The sequence below is a fragment of the Chenopodium quinoa genome, unplaced genomic scaffold, assembly GCF_001683475.1.
Source record: "Chenopodium quinoa cultivar QQ74 unplaced genomic scaffold, ASM168347v1, whole genome shotgun sequence".
In the NCBI taxonomy this organism is placed as follows: domain Eukaryota; kingdom Viridiplantae; phylum Streptophyta; class Magnoliopsida; order Caryophyllales; family Amaranthaceae; genus Chenopodium; species Chenopodium quinoa.
The window spans coordinates 376,205-396,331 of record NW_018745542.1 but is presented as its reverse complement, the minus strand read 5'-3'; the positions used below and the strand labels follow the sequence as shown (position 1 = coordinate 396,331).

General features: G+C 37.7%; 1 long non-coding RNA gene across 6 annotated transcripts; it reads right to left on the bottom strand.

The window, feature by feature from the left end:
- Positions 1-3,729: 3,729 nt before the first annotated feature.
- Positions 3,730-6,931, bottom strand: LOC110716132. Of its 6 annotated transcripts, none has more exons than XR_002510385.1 (4): positions 6,230-6,931; positions 4,761-5,775; positions 4,545-4,683; positions 3,730-4,236 (listed from the first exon to the last, which is right to left on the bottom strand). It is a non-coding gene; the product is annotated as an uncharacterized LOC110716132 (long non-coding RNA). The 6 variants fall into 6 exon arrangements; XR_002510382.1 differs by having other exon boundaries at positions 4,545-5,775; positions 6,230-6,318; positions 6,664-6,929; XR_002510384.1 differs by having other exon boundaries at positions 4,545-4,891; positions 5,677-5,775; positions 6,230-6,927.
- Between the last annotated feature and the right edge of the window lie 13,196 nt (positions 6,932-20,127).

Below are 20,127 nucleotides of genomic sequence, written 5' to 3'. Positions count from 1 at the left end.
TTATCAACTCCTCACTCAAATCTGATAGATTTAACAATAGATCAATGAGGTACGTTTCATTCAATTCATTCACTTCAATTGTCATTACAAATAAAATCTAACTCATTTACACGCAAATATCAAAAAAATAATCAAAAGCAACCATAATATTACATCTCTATAAAACGATAATTTTTTCTTGTTCTGCAAATTTAAATCTTCAATTTCTTCATTTCTTTTAATCATGTTGATCATTTCATATTTTATCTCCCACGCTTGATCATCATCAATTCATTCCCAAAAATCACACCCATTATGGAGATAATATCTACATGTAATAAACCTTCTAAAAAGATTTTTATTAGTTCTTGAAACTCTATTTACAATAACGCGGTTGCAGTAACATACTAACATTGTGATTTTTTTAATTTTTTTATTTTTTTTTCAGGCTACTACACAAATGATGGAAGAAGAAGCTCCTTTTTATACTGCTAAGTTGGTGTAACAACTAGTTTTTGGAATTTTTAGCAAACCTCTATAATTTTGACAGTTGGAATATTTTGGAATTGTAGGGAATATTTCAAGCATTATCCCTAGCTCGAACCCCACTTTGATCATACACTAAAGTACGGTGGCGTCCAAAGGGAAAGAAGATAGAGCAAAAGAGTCGCCAACAAGTTTTAGGAACTTGTAAACCGTTCACAAGGTGAAGGTTACACCCCTTAACAATCCTGGAGATCGTCAACTCCAATAGATCTGGAACTATAGGGAATATTTCAAGCATTACCCCTAGCTTGAACCCAACTGTGATCATACACTAAAGTAGTAGCGTCCAAAGGGAAAGAAGATAGAGCAAAAGAGTCGCCAACAAGTTTTAGGAACTTGTAAACCGTTCACGAGGTGAAGGTTACACCCCTTAACGATCCAGGAGATCGTCAACTCCAATAGGTCTGGAACCATGACTGGTAGTTCGGGGATGAATGTACAAATCCAACCTAAAAGAGATTGAACCTGCCTTAATAATAGGCCTCTACTTTATTCTGATCGTATTCATGTGCGCTTTCTGACTAACATACAATCAATAGGATTAACCCTAAACCTGTTTATCTATGTTCGTTGAATATTAATGCACAAATAAATCTATTATTGGCGATCACTTGAATTATAATCAAATTAACCCTAAACAAGATTATTAATTATCTTATTAAGCGTGATTACAAATACCAATTCCCTTTAAACATGCATAAAAGGCATGATCAAGCAATAACAATATCAAGCAACAACAATAATAATCATAAATAATAATAATATTCATAATCATGTTCATGTTAAAAATAAAGCATAATAATAGCAAGATCCTAGGCATGATACTAACAAGATTAATAACAAACACTAGCATGCCACTAAGCAATAAAAATCAAATCTTTAACCCTAACATGATACTAACATGATATGGAAAGAAAATAAAAGGCATCATACTTTTAATCATACTTGATATTAAAGTTACCCAAGACATGATATTAGGAAGATCAAAACACCTTAACATAACACTAGGAATCATAATAACAACCTAGACATGATTTCTACATCATAATATCAATGTAAACAATTAAAGCACTTACTTGGATGCCTTGTACCTCTTTCTAATAACAAAATACACGCGTTAGTAACTTCAAGGAAAATATAAAATAAACAATTAAATTAAATAATTGAAAGAGAGATTTGGGACCAAACCCTCAGAAATTAAAACCTTTCACGTCCAGGGCGAAGCCAACTTCGAACTATGCTAGGTGTTCCTAAGTCTTGTGAATGCGGAATTTTGTGTAAAGGGTGGTTTAGAAAAGAGAGAAAAAGAAAGCTTCTAGCTTTGAGAGAGAAGAGAATTAGAAAACTAAGGAGTTGATGATTATAGATGATCCAAAACGGAGTTTTTAGGAGGCTATTTATAGAGAAAATCAGCCAAAAAGATAGAAAATCGAACCAGAGTTTCGACGTGAAAAAACAGAGTTAGCGCCAGATGCTAAAGCTAGCGCCAGGCGCCAAGCTTAGTGCCAAGCGCTAAGCCGCTAATGCTGGCGTTAGGCACTAACCAGTTTTTTTACGCGTTTTCTTAAATCAGATAAAATTTAACCGTACAGGAGGATAAAATCGTATTTTCCTCAAAGACACTCTTTTATTCTGATTAAAATTCTAAAAGTCAACAAAAAGTCAATTTATCAACGCTAATTGAATTAGGAATGAAAAGAACCTTCTAGAAAAATCTAGAAGACTAAAACCATTTCTAATTGCATTAGGAATGATAAATCCAGATTAGGCCATCCTCTAGATCATTGGGTCGCATATAAGGCTCAAACCGGGTCCAGTTTAGTAATTTGGCCATAATTTCCTCAATTTTTATCGGAATTGAGCTTATAATATATCGTTGGAAAGCTCTTTTCAAGCCCTATCCAACTACACCATTATTGGACCCATATCATGGACCAACCAAACTAGATCGGCTGTTTTCTTAAAATAGGCTTTCAAAAATGGAGAGAAGAGAAAAGAAATTAAAACTATCCGCAACACTAGTCTTTCCACACTTTCACTTCATTCGATTATGATTCGACGTGAAAGGTACTCATCACCAGGTTTGGTTTTGGGGAGACACAAATGAGTGTCTACAGAAGCCCCCACTTTGACTGAGTTTGGAGAAACACAAGTTTCGAAAACAAAAGTCAAAATGTCGATAGGGACGGAGAATGATTCAGAACGTTATGCGATCCTAAATCATTCTTGCAACGCCGATACCTGCAAACTAGCGTTAGTTAAACAGATAAGAGAGTTAAGAAACTCGTATCTTGCACCGTCGAGCACACGTATCTGGAAATAACCGATTTGTTGCTGCATTGTTGTATTTCTGTATTTTTGACGACCTCCTACAAGCTAGAGAATGCCATCCCGCTGTTTGTTTTGACGACCTCCTGCAAGCTAGAGAATGCCGCCTGAAGACTGCTACGCTTGTAACTGCCTCCAATTCTGCTATGATAGACTTCAGAGAGCCCCATCAAAGATTGCTTCGCTTGAAATGACCTTCTAACACACTAGTACATAATTAACTTTATGTAACACCCAAAAAATGTTACGTAAAGTGTTAAAAGTGTTATTATAGACAATAGGTAACACTTTAGTGGGTGATACATCCGCCCATGTTACCTAATGTCTTATGTATCACTTTAGTAGTGTATGGTAACACTTTTGAAAGTGTTACTATAAACCTTGTTATGTAACACTTTTTTATATTATAAGTATCATTTTTAAAGTGTTACTTTTTATTTCATATGTATCACTTACTTGTCTTTAGTAACATTTTTCAATCATATAGTAACACTTTATCAAACATTATGTATCACTTTTGAGAACTAATATAACACCTTTTTTTTTTTATTATTAGGTAACATTTTTTAATCTCTCTTTGATGTATAGTATCACTACATTTGACATTATGTATCACTTTTTATAAATTAACGTAACACCTTGTTAAATAATAGGTAACATTTATTATTACTACCTTCGTTACATATTATTTGCAACGATTTGACATAAAGTAGAGGGAAAAAATGTCTAATCTTTGCAAATAATATGTAACGGAGGTAGTATTTACTTCTACAACTACTAACACTGATTATTTAAAATAGGCAACTTTTTAATTTTTTTTTTAATATAAAATAATATTAACATGTACAACAACCACAAATGTAAAATTAACATATATGATAAACAATATTTTGAATTGATATAATATCATATTTCCTTTAAAAAAAAATTCATAAACACCATTTGTTTTTTTTGGCTAAACAATCTAATAATCCTAACAAAAAAATTCAACTTCGATTACTAGACCACCAAATTCCAAAACAAAAATAGCAAAATAACAGTAACATAGAGCAGTAGTGACTCCAGACAACAGCAACTGTCAGGAGCTGGCAGTAACAAATAGCAGTAGACAGCAGTAACAACAGTTACAGCAGCAACATTCAACGTAATAGTGACAACAGCGAGCAACAGTACTACCGGAGGACTCCAATTTTCAATCGCGGGAAAAAAATGTTTATCTAAGTTGGTCTTATATATATTATGTATCTCCCAAAGCATTGGCAGCTACATATGTGCACACATGGTTCTTTTGGGCTTGTGGCTTCATTACTTGCTACTCTAATCCTTCATCTTGATCCATTTGATCCTATGTAATGTGTGAGAAATCATCATATATTAGACAACCTGAAATATGGATTCATGAAAATCATTTAAAGTATTACATGATTTTTTAACAATTAATTTTTTGAAATACAATCTGAGTTACAATCTGGCATAAATCATAGTATAATACCCTCCCTCATTTCCTAAATCACTCACTTTCTCTCCAACTCTCTTCTAGGATTACAAGTGTTATACCAACCAGGCAACCACCAATAAGATAAGGAAGAAAAATGAACTTCATTATTTTATAGAGATTTAATCTATAAAATTTGGAAATGAATAAGAATTCAAGGGTTTGTGAATTTGATAAATTTGAAAAAACAAATTACCTCAAAGAGTGATTTGATAAGTTGAGAGAGCTCGATGTTCGAGCAGCTTTGAGCACTCGATTCACAGTAATTTTCTGATATTCTTCCGAAAAGGGACAAGTCAAATGAAACTTTGGTGAAAAACTTGGTTGTCATGACCCTGATACAAATCAAAAATTTCAATTCAAGAAACATGATATATTTAAACTAAACTATAAGTACAACTGATGTAATTACATTTAAGTTGATCACATCAAGTAATCTTCTCTTTTCATTTTTTTTTGTTTTACAAATCTTAGATTATCTTCATTCGGAAAGCACTCTTTATGGTATCCTTGGGCTTCTTATCGAGTTGTGTCAATAAAAACCTATCACCGACACAATTAGATTACTTCATAATTAAACTAATAAAAAAAATAACTACATAGTTGATAATATATTACTCACTTCCAAAATGATAAATAGACTAAAAATTAGCAATATATACTAATCATCAAAAACTAAATAATTCTATGTCTACCAAATTTCATTAAAACTCAACATATATACACAACTTCAAATTTCAGAATGAATGACAAAGTCAAAACTTTTTAAGTTCACACACACTCCAGTTTCAACACATTGATGCTGCCAACCAGCGAACAGATATAGTAATTGATAACTATGAATGCAAATAAATAGAAAGAATCAGAATAAGAAGGGTTATTACTTGACTTCAACTCAATCCATTCCGTAAACAAAACACTGCAGAAAGATCACAATGGTTGAAATGAAACCACTTCAGCCAGATCATGAACTAAAGCTTTATTAAAAAGGGAGCTCTTTTTAGAAAAACTAAACTCTGAAACCGAAAAGCATAATTTAAAAAATAATAAAATCTTATACCATCCCAATAATCATCTAATCACGAATCAAACCTAAAAAGACTATGCAACTTCACACCACTTGTAACCAAGATAATAATATTCCCCAATTTTCCAATTTTGCTCCTAGAAAAGAATCAGATTGCAGAAAATTTAATCATATCTAAAAAATAAATTTGAATATGACAGCCCCAAAAGCATTTATAAATAAACAAAAAAATTATCACATAAATTACAATTTTCCCACATTACACTACTTCAACATCATCCAAAGTAATGAAAATCAGTACCTTTAGAGTTGCAAAGAACATACACCAATAAGGGAGGAATTTCAATTAGCTTGTGTCGCTTGTTGTAGAAACTTACACATTAGAGTCCAATTAGCATAGCTAGTACAAGAAAAAAACAAGTGAAAGGGCATTAGACAGATCGGAAACAGCCAGCATTGGCCAATTACTGCTTCTTTCTTTGTCAACTGCACTTTAATGACTCTTGGTTCATGTAGGCAACTCCATCCTTTTGGAAATAAGGCTTTGGTTTTGTTATCTTTGTGATAGAAGATCAACATAACAGCAATGACAGCTGCATCTATATTGTAGCTTCTTGTTAAAAGGAGGTCTGAAATAGATGTACAAAGCCTTGCCCCTAAGTCCTTAACTCTATTAATGGAGACAGAAGTCAGCCAAACAGAGTAGCCAGATTTGAATTGAAATTCTTGACCCCACTCTAACTTGACCGTGGACTTTGTAAACGGTTGAAGGCATGACTTCCCATAGCGATTTCCCAGTCCCCCCCCCCCAAAGGATTTTTTACATAATACGAAGTACTCTTTAAAAAACTTACTATGTTTGCTTTTTTATATACTCTAATCGTAATATGATAAAGAGTTAATTCGACAATCACCATTGATGGACTTCCTTCAAAATCCAATTCTGCAAAACCATCACACTATTCAAACTCTCACAACACCTAAACCTTAAAATCTAACATATGTCAATAATCAGACAAATTAAAACCAAAATAGCACACAAAAATAGAAATTCAAAAGCATTAACAACGAAATTTGAAATCTAGAACCCTAAATCTTACAAAAATCAATAATAAAGCGAATTACTACCAAAATCAGCACTAACATTAGCAATTCAACGTGAAACTATAGAAAATTCAGAAGTTGAGATTCTTAATATACATATGATCAATAAACGAGCATAATTAAACAATTTGGGGATTTTAAATGAAACCCTAGAAATTAAATCACGATAAAGAGAGAAAATTACCATCACGTTTAAGAAATGTAGAGGAAGCGACAATAAAAAACAGCGGAATTAGCAGCGAAATTACCATCACCACATCCCTTCTCCAACCGTTCAAATATTTTCATCCCTCCTTTTGATCTTCTCTATCGTCGGCCATGTAAAGAAGGAAAGGGGATGCCAATGGAAGGAAAAGTGAAAATGAATAGGGAAACATGCGCCTAAAATAACTTTGGAAATAGAAGAAAGAATAAGGGCAAGGGCAAAATAGCTAAACTTTGATACTCGTAATTATTCAAGGGAGAAGAGGGCAAAATAGGTGTCACCATCCCTCATAAATAAAGTTAAAAAAGTGAGGTTATAAATGATCTTGAAACCGGAAACAATATTTTGAATCTCCAAAAAAGGAAAACGAGAACTATATCATGAAAAAGAGGGAGTAAAAGATTTGGGGAAAATCGGTGCCCTTAACTCAATTACAAGAATACTCTTAAAAAAAAACAAGGGTACCAGTTCGAACCGAACCGATGCCCTTGTATGTCGGTTTATTTTTTATTTATCCAAGTAAAGCTTACAATTGCAATCAAGTGTTAATATTATAATAGTGTTATAGTCAAATGATTCCCAATAGAAATTTTACTATAAAGTGTACTTAATATCAAAGTGTTACAATCAAGTGTTACTTAATATCAAAGTGTTACAATAAAGTGTTACTTAAGCTCAAAGTGTTAAAATTAAATGTTACGTGATGTTAATGTGTTACAAAAGTGTTACTTATAAATTAGTTAAGGTTCTAACCTTCAAAGTGATACTATTTGGTGTTACCTAAGGTCACTTTTGTAGTAGTGACATTTTGTGACCATCTTCCGCAAGCCAGGGAACACGATCGAAGACAAATTCGCTTGAAATCACCCTCAGTTGTTTGTGACAACTCTCCGCAAGCTAGGGAATGCTGTCGAAGATATCCTCGCTTGAAGCTATCCTCATTTGTCGCGATAATATTCCGAAGAAAAATTACCGAAGATCCACGCTTGTTGATCTTTAAAAGCTCGCTTGAACTTTGCTTCCGTTATGCCTTTACGTCGGTGCTTTTGATGCTTTCAACCTGTATGTCGGTGCCTTTCGCTGAATGAACCAGTATGTCGGTGCCTCGCTGAACGAACTAGTATGTCGGTGCCTTTTGAATGAACCAGTATGTCGGTGCCTTTTGAATGAGCCAATGCTTAGGCGCTTTAAGCTAAGTGAGACGATCATTCACCAGGTCGATCGCTTTATGTAATTGTAATCAAAACCCATTACTAAATCATGTCAAATTTCTTAGAGGGGCTAACTGGCATACCAAGGAACCCAAAATATATTGCAAGAGATTGTAACAACCTCACTAAGTGGCTGGACAGTCTGGCACCGCTAAAATATTACTAGCGCCGCATATTTGGCTGTAGCGCCAGACACTGGCACTAGCGCCAGGTGCTAAGCCTTATCGACTAGCGCTAAGGTCTGTCGCTTGGCACTAGAGTCGAGTTTTCCATAAATACCCTTCTCTTCTTCATTTCCGCTGCTGTTGCTCGTGTTTTGCTCGAGGATCGCTTAGAACTTCATTTGGCTCGTTCTTGCTCGTTTCTCAACCGAATTCGCTCAAATTTGTTGCAAATCAAAGCTTATTCCATCCATTTTCCCGATCTATGTAAGTTTTCTTCAAACTCACCCCGGTTTTAATGAATTTTGCATGTATTTGTTCACAAATTTCTTGAAAATTCGAAACTTAAATTGCTTAATTCTCTTTGTTTATCGATTTTTTTCTCATGAAATTGTTTGATTATGTTTATAAATTGCTTTGGGAGTAATTTGAGACTTATTTGACTCAATTTGGTGAAGAAATGAACAAATCACCATTGTTGGACCTCTTAAGGTCGGGAAGACAATGTGGCTTGTTCTTGACGTTTTTGCTAGCAATTCTTTTCCAATTTGTCACAATAATTGCCATAGCATTGCAAGAAATTGTTCGATTGTTTGATAAATGCCGCATATGCTCAATTTGAATTTGTGCTCTCTTTTAGTATCATGCGGCTAGGCGAACCTTAGATACTATAGAACCTTAATTTATGATAATTTTGCACAATGTAGCATGGTTAGACAGCGAGGTTCAGGTTCACGGTCCCGAGACGTTCGACGGGAGCATGAGCCCGTAGAGGACGACGCCGATCTGTCCAATTCACTCGGCCGACTCCCTGAGTGGGATGAGCGAACTTTGTACTTCTCTCTCGTCCACCACATTTCTGAGAGGGTGAGACGGGGTATCACAGTTGGGAGGACGCGCTGCCATGGTTCAGGTTGCGATACCTTAGGCGACCTATACAAGGTGTACATGGGCAATGACGAAGAAGCGAGATTTCTTTGGGAGTCTTGCGGATTAGCTGCGCTCTTCGAGACCTTAGAGGCCATGATTGCCTCTAGCGGGGGTCACTAAGTGGTTCGTGCTCTGGTGGAGTTCTTTTGGGACACCACCAACACTTTCCACTTCCCTTGGGGTGAGATGATGGTCACCCCGTCCAACTTCAGTCTCATTACGGGACTGGAGTTTATCTCTATTGCGCTGCCGTTCAACGACGAGATTAGCGTATTTTCCCCTGAGGTTGAGGAGCTCTTGGGTCCGATTGTTGTTCGAGCTCGAGTTGAGGTGGATTCGACTAAGTTCAGCGCGAAGGGGATTCGTCGTTCGACCCTAGCAGCGGCTTTTGATGATGATGCGACTACCCGAGAGCAGCAGGTGCGCATCTTTGTGATTATCTTGCTGTCAGGGATGTTCTCCCCTAACAAGGGTAGTAGAGTGCTGCTTTACTATCTGCCTGCAGTCCGTGATCTACACTTGATCAGGACTTATGACTAGGCCAGCTTGGCCTATGCTGACTTCATCCGAGCGTTACGAGACTCGTGTCGACATCGGTCCTTCACGGGGAACGTCGCTCTATCCGGCTTTTGGAGGGTCGTAGAGGTATATTTTATCGCCTATAAAGTTTAGCTATAAGATTTAGTTAGCACTTGCTGATAATTTTTTCCTTTTGTAGATCTGGTTCTACGAGTACTTTCCCGTAGCTGCGCCGGCGAGACCGTCGCCGCACTGGTTTCCAGTGAGTGCTTCCTGGGGAAGCCGCCGTGTTGGGATGTCCACTGCTTATGTCTGGGATTGGATCATCTCGGTATGGTTCTTTACATATTTGAGCATTTTGTAACACCTTTGATAGATTCTTGTCTGATAGGCGTTCCTTGCAGGAGCTTGACGCGCTGTACCGGCCGTGGGTCGACTTGGCTGTCCCTGGGCTAGCCGCGCAGTATACTGCTGAGCGTCTCTATTTCTTGGGACATATGGAGCGATCGCGTATCTTGGAGAGAGGGTTTCTATTCAGCATTCCTCGGACACCTTTGTCGTTCCTGCTTCTCCACCGCGTCACATATTCAACACCGCGAGGTTGGTGAGCATGTCAGAGGGAGCTGGTACCCCTTGGCAATCCTACACGATCCCTGGGCAGTGCTATGAGGAGGAGCTACTGCCGTTGTTAGCTCCAGTCCCCGTACCGGCTGAGGAGGTGGCGGTATGATTTTCAGCTTTTACCTTTCGTTAAGTAGCCCCCAAGTAATGCTTTACTGATTTTGACTTGCTTTGTCAGGGTGGACCTACTGAGTTTGTTCCACCTCGTATGTCCATCCACTATTAGGGGACATACGGGCCTATTGAGGAGATGATTCCTCCGGCTCCCGAGGGTGAGCGCTTCGTGGAGCGGTCGATCCTTCGTCACCAGACTCGGGTAAGCTTAGTTATTTTCAACTTTTGTCCATATATGTTATGCATGTTTACTGACTTTACATCCTTTGACAGTTCTCACGTAAGGTGGTCACGGCGATGGCACGATGCATAGATGCCTTTCGGAGCCAGCTAGTTCGGATGAGGAATGTGGCTACATGTCGTCGTGACGACGCCGTCCACGAGGTAGCTTCCCTTCTTATGTTTTTGCATTACTGCTTCTATTTTGCATGTTTCTGATTTTGGAATCTTTTGCAGGGTCAGCCCATTCCTTCTCGTACCCGTACGAGACCTGAGGTGCTGAGGGAGCCGGCGAGATCTAGCTCGAGACGTCGCCGCACTGGTGCTGGTGGTCGGGGCGGTCGTTCTGAGGCTGCCCTTACTGAGGCGGTAGAGGGCTCAGGCTCTTCATCTGAGGGTGCACATGCTGCGCCGGTAGGCCAGGGAGAGGCTACCTCGGCTCGTAGAGGTGGTGGGATGTACGAGATCGACTCGTCATCGCAGCAGCCTCCGCAGCCTCAACCTCAGGTTGATTTTGGGTGGACGGGTCCTGTGCTGAGTTTTCCACCTCCCGAGGAGACCGGAGATGGAGATGGAGCTGGTGGAGAGGTTACTCCTCGTACGGCGTAGTTTTATAAGATGATGGGTGTACGTCCCCCGGCGTCGTAGTTTGTTCTTGTGCTTTTTATTATTTTGACTTTGTATAGAACTTTGCCTTTATTTGGACTCATTATTTAGACATGCTTGTATATACATACTATTATGAGTTTATTCATCGTTTTTCATTTTTTTTATTTTATTTTTATGTGCATGTTTGTGTGTGCAAAGAATTGTGAAAATTAATTTTGCGCAAAAAATTCCGTCATTTTTATTATTGATTGAGGGTATCTGACTTTCTCCCCCCCCCCAAAAAAAATGGAAAAATAAAAGTCAAAAAATATTGGAGTTGTATAAACTTGGAAATGAAAATAAAATCCGAAAAATAATATAATTAATATAATATTTATATTAATTAAGAAGAAGAAATAAATGAAATTTTGAAAAAGATATAAAAGAAGAATAAAAAGATCGTAAAGTCATTGATAGACTCGAATCAGGCAAAAAAACGCGGTTTTGGAAAGCTCATATTTTAAAACACGTTAGCGCCACCTGGCGCCACGCATTTTGGTGTAGCGCCAGGCGCTACACGTAGCGTTTGGCGCCAGACTCTGGCGTTGAGCGCCAATGTTTGGCGTCTGGCGCTAATGAGCGTTGACTCCGAATCCTTCCCAGATTAAAACTGCGCCGATTTTGTGTATAAATAGCCCCCTGCCCAGCCGATTTTCTTCATAATTTCAGTAGATTAAATATATTCTTGGGTTTTAGAAAAATAACAACCATGTCTCTAGTTTCTAAAAGTTTTACCAACTTCACTCATGAATGGTGTCTGTCTCTAACTGCCAGGGAGAGAAAAGAGTTAGATGTTTTTCATATGGGGGGTATTTATGGTGTCAAAAGGGTAGATCTTGATTTAGACTTTATTCATACTGCCCTAAAATATTGGGATGTGGATACTCATTGCTTTTGATTAGGGTATGATGAAATTAGCCCTTTGCCGGAAGAATTCGGTGCTATTTTAGGCTTCCCTGCATTAGATCTTGTAGTAATCCCTAAAATAAACGAATATTATTATAAGGATTTTGAGCGCTTCTTTAATTTAAAATACAGAGATCTAACAAAAATAGTAGATGGTAGCATAGTTAATTTGAAAGAATTTGCTCGCCATTTTTTTGATAGACCTTATTCTGAGTATTTTCATGTTCATAGAAGAAGGGCTTTTCTTTTTTGCATGCTTAATCAATATCTTCTCACTAGTGGTAAAACTAATGAGGGTCAAGCAATTATATCCACTGTTTTAGAGCAGATTGAATCTGGGAGAAATCCAATGTCATTAATAGTTGGAGAGACTATGCTTAGTCTTGATGAATTAAAGAAGAATCCAAAAGCACCTTTCCGGGGCTCTCCAATTTTATTACAGGTAGAAAAATAATATTTTTAATTACAGAAATCAAAAATATATTTTTATATAGTAATAATAATTTATTTGCATTGATTTTTTTTTTACAGATGTGGCTAATGGAAAGACTGGAATTAATTAGCCCTCCAGACAATATAGAGAAGTACATTCCAAACTGCTTTGTGAGAAGGAAAAAACGCTTCTCTAAGATGGGGCGCCACGAATGGAAGAAGGTCTTCGAGTCTTGAAATTTTGCCATCAAGTGGGTCATCCCTTGGTGGAAAATAGAAAAGATGGTTGGTGTCAACAAGCAGCCTTTCTGCCGTCTTCCAAGCTTGTCCAGAATGACTTTTTATTATCCCTGCAGGGTAAAAAGACAATACGTCCTACTTCAAACAATTCCTTCCGTCCTTTCTCTCAGGAAGTAGAAAAATTTGATACTTATTGGAGCGCTAGACCTTTATGGGAAGTGATTACCCAAAAAGTTCCTCCTTCCTTGCCCAATGATGTGAAAAGTTGGCTTCTGAAGAAACCTTCAAAGGGCATGAAGAAAAATCAAGGTAAAACTAATGTGAAGAGTCGTCTAGGCGACAAAGTGATTCCTGTTAAGGAACGCTTAGGTGAAAGAGTTGAGTTCATAACACCTACAATGCCTAAGAAGAAAAGCTCTGCGAAGGATAAAGAAAAAAGGAAAGTTGACACTATAGAGAAGAAGGCTTGGGTAGAAAAGAAGCATGGGATCCTAGCTAAAGGAGAAACTATTTACTCTAAGATTGAATTTAGATCCTCTAAAGGATTCCTGCTAGCTAAAGTTATGGATGAGGAAGAAGACGCAGATAAGAATTGGGAGAGGGCAAAGAAAGAGAGAAAAGATTAAGAGCATTGCTTAACTTTCAATTATTAGACTTAGTTTTTAAATTCAAAGTTAATTTATTAAGCTTTATTTAAATTCCATCAATAGTGTAATTTATTTTATTAATGAAATTCTGACTTTTAAATTAAATTATTTACTTTAAATTTAAAGCAATGAAAACCGAAAATTTAATGTTCCAGAAATTTTTTCGAGTATGGAAGTCGAAAATTTTCCGAAAAAAACACCGAAATATTCCCAAACACTGTTCAGAATATTAGCGCCGCGATTTTGCGATTGGCGCCAGCTGCGACAGTCTAGCGTCAGGCGACAGGGGTTGTCGTCTGGCGCCAGAATTTTTTCTGTGACGCCAATGTGTCGTCGATCTTCTGTTGAATTTTTTATTAAGTCCGGGATGCGAGGTTTGAAAAAAATAAAGTGGCCGCACCCGTAAAGGGTTGCCTACGTATCCTTTCTTAAGGAATCAGGCCAAACGTAGCTCTCTTGAGTGTTCTACTCAAGTGATTATGGGTAGTACTTTTTAAGTTGGTCAAGATTTGTCATGTTCGAGAAATCATTTCCATCCATGTCAGTTAATTTTTCTGCACCTCCTGACAGGATTGTTTTGACAATGTAGGGTCCAGACCAATCGGGTCTGAATTTTCCCCTTGGATCTAAAACATTTTTCCTTAATGCTTTTAACACTAAATCTCCTACTTTGATGTTTCTTGTCTTAACCTTCTTATTAAAATGCCTAGCCATACGAGTTTGGTAACATTGAGCATGATGTAGAGCTTCTAGTCGTTTTTCATCAAGTAGAATTAGCTCCTCATATCTTGCCCTAGTCCATTCGACTTCATCAAGTTTTCTCTCTAATGCGATGCGTAGAGATGGAATCTCTAGCTCGACAGGTTGTACGACATCCATTCCATAAACTAAGAAAAATGGCGTATTTCCCGTTGACGTGCGAATTGACGTGCGATAACCCACAATGCGAAGTGGAGTGTCAGGCCAATCCTTGTAATTTTCCGTCATTTTCTCGATGATAGTCTTTAAATTTTTATTAGCTGCTTCGACTGCTCCATTTTCCTGAGGTCTTTAAGGAGAAGAATGATGATGTTGAATACCATATTTTTTTTAGCAATTCTTCACACTCGGCTTGAAAGTGAGTTCCATTGTCACTTATCATTTCATGTGGGACTCCATATCGACAAATAATATTTCTTTCAATAAAGAGTGCTACATGTTTTGCAATGAGTTTGGCGTATGATTATGCTTCGACCCACTTTGTGAAGTAATCAATTGGCACTAAAATGTATTTGTGACCTCCTATTCCTGGGGGAGGTGATTTTGCCGATGATGTCAATTCCCCATGTGGAAAATGGCCATGGCGAAGTGTAGGTGTAGAGCAAAGATGGAGGAACATGTTGTAGATTAGCGTAGATTTGGCACTTAGGGCATCTTTTTACGTATTGATGGCAATCCCTATTCATGGTAGTCCAATAGTATCCTTCTCGCATTATCTTTTGGACTAACATTTTGCCATTTACATGAGTTCCACAAATTCCTTCGTGAACTATCCTCATTGCTGTTTGAGCATCCCTTTTTCCTACACACAAGAGAGCTCGACCCTTACGTACTCTTTTGTGTAGCTCGTTGTTTATGAGTACGTATTGGGAAGCCAAGAGTCTTAATGCTCGTTTTGCTCTTTTGTCAGCGTGGGGAGGGTATTCTCCTTTGGTGACATAATTGAGTATATCCGTATACCACAGTTCTTCTTCTTCTTCTTCTTCTTCTTCTTCTTCTTCTTCTTCTTCTTCTTCTTCTTCTTCTTCGGTCACTTCATCATCTTCTATAGCTTGAATATAGGTCGGTTTATGCCTTTTTTTTATATAGTTAGAGGCATTTGCTCGATTTCCGTAGGAATCCTAACCATTGAGGCTAGTCTTGCCAAGACATTAGCAAATTGATTTTCTTTTGTAGGTAGATATGTGTATTCCACCTTCTCTAACTGATTAGTAAGGGTTTCCAAATAAGTTTGGTAAGGGGCTAGGCTTTCCCTCCTTACTTTCCATCTTTTGGAGATTTGATTGATGATCAATGAAGAGTCTCCGAATATCCGTAACTTTTTCACTCCCAATGCCAAAGCTGTTTCAAGGCCTACCACGCATGCTTCGTATTTAGAAGCGTTGATGGTAACGTCAAAATCAAGCTTTATAGAGATTGGAACATGCTCTTTTTTAGGTGATACTAGTAATACTCCAACGCCACACCCCTTTTGGTTTGAGGCTCCGCCGAAGTACAAGGTCCAAGTATCATCTTCAGTGACCATCAAGTCTTCGTCTGGAAATTCATTGTCGTGTATTGGCGTCGAGTCTTCTATTGGAAAGTCTGCTAGAAAATCCGACACCACAGATCCTTTGATATATTTTTGTGGCATGAATCTTACATCGAACTGGGCTAAGTTGACTATCCATCTCGATATGCGCCCATTGAGTGTAGATTTCTCGAATAAATACTTGAGTGGATCTAATCGGGAAACTACAAAGACTGTATGCACGAGCATGTAATGTCTTAACTTGGTTGTGGCCCACACCAAAGCGAGGCACAATTTCTCAAGTGGTGTATAGCGTGCTTCATACTCGAGCACCTTTTTGCTTAGATAGTAGATCGCATTTTCTTTGCCTTCTACTTCTTGCGCTAGCATGGCTCCCGTTGTCTCTTTGGTAACTATTAAGTACAATCTAAGAGGTATTCTCGGAAGTGCTGGTGCTAATACGGGAGGATTTGCGACATAGACTTTGATCTTTTCAAAGGCTTTTTGACACTCGTCATCCCATATCACCGGTACATTCTTTTTAAGCTTTTTGAAGATCGGTTCACATATTTTTGTCAATTTTGATATGAACCTGCTTATGTATTGCAACTGGCCAATAAATCCTCGAATTTTCTTCTCAGTTTTGGGCGGTGGCATTGACATGATTGCCTTGATCTTGGTTGAGTCTATCTCTATTCCTCTAGAGCTTATGACGTAACCCAAAAGCTTGCCGGAGGTGACTCCAAAAGCACACTTAGATGGATTCAACCTCATGTTGTATTTTCTTAACCTTTCGAAGAATTTTCTCAAGGCTATTTGATGACATGGGCGATCTTTTGATTTCACAATCATGTCATCCACATATACTTCAACTTCTTTATGCATCATGTCATGGAGCAAGGCAGTCGCTGCTCGTTGGTAAGTAGCACCCGCGTTTTTCAACCCGAATGACATTACCGTGTAGCAGTAAGTACCCCATGGTGTTATGAAGGTTGTTTTCTCCATGTCTTCTTCCGCCATGAGAATTTGATTGTATCCCGCGTATCCATCCATGAACGAGAGAAGTGCATGATTCGCTGTGTTATCTACCAGAATATCGATATGTGGTAAAGGGAAGTCGTTTTTTGGACTTGCCTTATTTAGATCTCGATAGTCGACACACATTCTTACCCTTCCATCATTTTTCGGATCTGAGACGAAATTGGCGACCCATTCAGGGTATTTTGATACCATGATAAAACCTGCAGTTATTTGTTTTTGAACTTCTTCTTTTATTTTAAGATCTACGTCGGGTTTCATTCAGGGTATGGTGTGTTGAGATATTTCTCTATTAAGGCCTGGCATATCTTCATATGACCAAGCGAATACATCTATGAATTCTTTAAGCAAGTTAATTAAATCGGTTCTTTCTTGTTCATTAAGTGTTAGCCCGATTTTAACTTCTCTTTTATTGGTTGAATCATTTGAGATATCAACCGTCTCAGTTTATTCAGTTATCGATGTTGTAGGGAATATTTCAAGCATTATTCCTAGCTTGAACCCCACTGTGATCATACACTAAAGTACGGTGGCGTCCAAAGGGAAAGAAGATAGAGCAAAAGAGTCGCCAACAAGTTTTAGGAACTTGCAAACCATTCACGAGGTGAAGGTTACACCCCTTAACGATCCAAGAGACCGTCAACTCCAATAGGTATGGAACCATGACTGGTAGTTCTGGGATGAAGGTACAAATTCAACCTAAAAGAGATTGAACCTGCCCTAATAATAGGCCTCTACTTTATTCTGATCGTATTCATGTGCGCTTTCTGACTAATATGCAATCAATAGGATTAACCCTAAACCTGTTTATCTATGTTGGTTGAATATTAATGCACAAATAAACTATTATTGGCGATCACTTGAATTATAATCAAATTAACCCTAAACAAGATTATTAATTATCTTATTAAGCGTGATTACAAGTACCAATTCCCTTTAAACATGCATAAAAGGCGTGATCAAGCAATAAAAATAAATCAAGGAACATAATAATAATATTCAATAAAAATAATTATAATCATAAAAATAAACATGTTTATGTTAAAGCATAATAATAGTAAGATCCTAAGCATGATACTAACAAGATTACTAACAAACCCTAGCATGTCACTAAACATATAAAAATCAAAGCTTTAACCCTAACATGATAATATCATGAATATTAGGAAGAAAATAGGAAGCATCGCAGGAATCATAATAAGCATATTTGATATTATAACCTTTTCCCTAAATATAATACTAGGAATCATTATTGTCATTCAAAACATCAAGCATCCTAACATGATACTAGGAATCATAATAACAACCTAGACATGATTTCTATATCATAATATCAATGCAAACAATTAAAGCACTTACTTGGATGCCTCGTGCCTCTTTCTAGTAACAAAATACACACGTTAGTAACTTCAAGGAAAATAATAATTAAAACATTCAAATTAAATAATAATTGAAATAGAGATTTGAGACCAAACCCTCAGAAATTAAAACCTTTCACGTCTAGGGCGAAGGCAACTTCGAATATGGCTAGGTGTTTCTAAGTCTAATTAATGCGGAATTTTGTATTTGAGAGAAGGCTAGTTTAGAAAAGAGAGAGAGAATAATCAAGAAAATCTTGATGAGAGTTGGTGTATGAAAACGGGGTTTTTAGGAAGCTATTTATAAAGAAAATCAGCCAAAAGATAAAAAATCAAAACAGAGTTCTGACGCGTAAAACAGGAGTTAGTGCCAGACGCTGACATTAGCGCCAAGCGCTAACGCTAGCGCCAAGCGCCAAGCGCTAACGCTAGCGCCAAGCGCCAAGCGCTAACGCTAGCGCCAAGCGCCAAGCTTAGCGTCAGGCGCTAATGCTGGCGTTTGGCGCTGACTAAGATTTTGACGCGTTTTCTAAAAATCAGATAGAAATTGACCGTACAGGAGGATAAAATCGTATTTTCCTCAAAAACATTCTTTTTCTCTGATTAAAACTCAAAAATGTCAACAAAAGTCAATTTATCAATGCTAATTGAATTAGGAATGAAAAGAACCTTCTAGAAGAATCTAGAAGACTAAAACCATTCCTAATTGCATTAGGAATGATAAATCTATATTAGGCCCTCCTCTAGATCATTGGGCCGCATATGAGGCTCAAACCAAGCCCAGTTCAGTAAATTAGCCATAACTTCCTCAATACTCATCGGAATTGGGCTTATAATATATTGTTGGAAAGGTCTTTTTAAGCCTTATCCAACTACACTATTATTGGGCCCATATCATGGACCAACCAAACTAAATTGTCTGTTTTTCTTAAAATAGGTTTTCAAAAACAGAGAGAAGAGAAAAGAAATTAAAACTATCCGCAACACTAAACTTTCCACACTTTCACTTCATTCGATTATGATTCGACGTGAAAGGTACTCATCACCGGGTTTGGTTTTGGGGAGACACAAATGGGTGTCTACAAGTGTTTTGTTTTCAAGTGTTTCCATTGCTTTAATAAGTTCTTTGTCTTGTTCATTGTTAGTTAAGCAATGCTCGTCATCTTGGGTTAAAGAAGAACACAAGGAGTAAGGAGAAGAAGCCATATTATTAAATTCTGAGATCATTACATCAAAGAATGATATGTCCTCAGGGACTTGATCACTAACTATCCTAGGGGAAGAGATAGAGGGAGGGGGTGCTACAACTAAAGACTTTGATGACTCTATAGGGAGAGACTCTGACTCTGACGACTCTTCGAACATCGTTCCTTGCCTCGTTGTGATGGAGATTTTCCTTCCACTTGGAGTAGTCACCTTGACGGTCTTGCACAACCCTTGTAGTGATCCTTCCGCTGGAGTGATTAGCTTCAAGGGATCGAAGCTTTCGCTTTGTAGGACTGTTTGAACGAGCGAGGAGTTATCCTCTTTGTATGTTGGCTCATCCTTTTCTTGCTCAAATAGTAATCTCATGACATTAAAGTCAAAGCATGGGGGTGCTTTCTCCTTATGGATAAGAGTTGGGATTTTGTATATGAAGTAGCAATCTAAGAAACTCTCGAATCTTGGTTGCCTTATGCCATTTACAACAAATGGTTCGGGAAATTCATAGTAATGGATAGTCCTCTCCTTCTTTTATAAATTGTCCATTAAGGGTAAGAGGATACTGATCCATTGGGATTGCTTTCTTTTGAATGCGAGTGTCCCTACGTGCCTTTCAATTTTCTTGGCTCGCTTGAGATCTTTTCGAGTCGGTTCGAAACCAAGTCCGAAAGTGTCTAATTTAGGGAGGCCAAGTGATTCTAGCGGTTTTGCTATTCCTTTCTTCTTTTCTAGGGTCATCCCAGGAAAATATCCTTGCTTCTTCAGAATAGCGTTCACGATCATATTGGAGTGGGGGTCGTGGCAGAGAGGGGTCCTTTCATCCTCCTCGATTAAGGAGACCTCTTCATGAAAGCCCCACAAATCTTCATCGTCTTCATCGTGCTCCACATTAATTATTGGATTTTCTATAGCTTTAATTCTCATGGG